At 47.1% G+C, this 1,451-nt stretch overlaps 1 pseudogene; it reads right to left on the bottom strand.

Moving 5' to 3' along the window:
- Nucleotides 1-883, bottom strand: LOC149976097 (actin-5-like; annotated as a pseudogene).
- Between the last annotated feature and the right edge of the window lie 568 nt (nucleotides 884-1,451).

The raw sequence follows: 1,451 nt of genomic DNA, 5'->3' as shown, positions 1-1,451 counted from the left end.
TTATGTCCCGCTGAACATCATGGAGCCGCCACACAAGGCCACGTTGGCCATCAAGGCCTCCTGTCACTCTTGGACGCACTTCTGCAGGCTTTTCATGACCAGGATGTGAACTCCGGGCTGCAACATCCCTGCGTCGGATGGACAGAAGAGGATCTCAGGGCTACGGAAGCACTCGTTGCCCAGGGTAATGTGGTGGCATCAGGGAGTTGATAGTGTAGAGGTATGCCTCGGACCTCGGCTCCTCCTGAAAGTCCTCGGAGATGTAGCAGCTCTGCCTCTTCATCTCCTGCACAGAGGTCTTCTGATGGAGATCACTGCCATGTCCAACTTTGTCCAGTAGTTTGCACTGGTAGGTGCACACTTTCCAGCCAGGTCCATCTGAAAGGGGGCATGTGGAAAGCAGTAGCCTTTGCACCCTGGAGAGACAGAGGTGGAGCCAGCCCCAGAGTCCACCACTAGACCAGTAACCAGTCCATAAGAATACATAGACAACATCACCAGGGGCCCAAATCCATTCAAACGAGTGTTCAGCTGTCTTCTCTCAGGTGGAGGTGGGAGAGAAGGCTGGGTCAGTCATCAGGGTGCCATGCTCTTCAGGGCAGACCAGTAGCTCCTCATAGAGCACATGGCTCCACAACTTCTACAGGAAATCTCAGTCACTTATCATTCCACTGGTGATGGACCTCTTGAGAATTAGATCGCCCTTGCAGGGAATGTTGTTTACAAAAAAATTCTGATCCTTTGTGGACAGTCCAGCCACTGACCTCAGCACTGTATGGGGCTTATCATCTCCATAGAAGCCAGCTTTGATTGAGCCTTAGCCTGGGTCGATTACAATAGCCACATTGTGCTTGAAGTTCTTACAACTATCCACTGCAGTCATTCTTGGACAAAGTCTGTATTTCTTTGAACAATGAAAAGCATAAGTTCTTTTTCTAGTCGTCCCCAAGCATGTTCTGGAACAACAAACTCTTATGAATTGAGACTAATGGTCAGAAGAACTGCTTTATTACTTGAAAAACATGTTTGTCACAAAACCTGTGAAATCACAATGGCATCAATGGCCTTGTAGCATCACCACCGTGCTCCAGTCTGGGTTACTATGGCAACGGATGATCACAGGGTTATTTCTCAGTATTTGAGAATATTAGATGACAAGGAGAACTTGTGTCTCTCACACACACACAATTTTGGCTCCCTGTCAGACATACTGTGCCCACAAAAGGTTGCACTCCAAGAAACCATGAACGGTGTGTCAGAGATATCTCTCAGAGTCATTCAATCCTCATCTTTGAAAATCTATTTTTATAGAATCCTTTATCTCTCTTTGGTGCAGGCCTGGTAAATATTTGTTTTCTCTGAGTGTCTTTTCCAGGGGGAGATACAGCCACATGAAATTGTATGATTCCGTGAGTTGAGCCATCATTACCTAAGCCTCTCCAACATCTATA

Source organism: Oncorhynchus mykiss, chromosome 17 (genome assembly GCF_057628025.1).
Source record: "Oncorhynchus mykiss isolate SJ-2025 chromosome 17, ASM5762802v1, whole genome shotgun sequence".
Lineage (NCBI taxonomy): Eukaryota > Metazoa > Chordata > Actinopteri > Salmoniformes > Salmonidae > Oncorhynchus > Oncorhynchus mykiss.
This window is presented reverse-complemented; position numbering and strand designations above follow the sequence as displayed.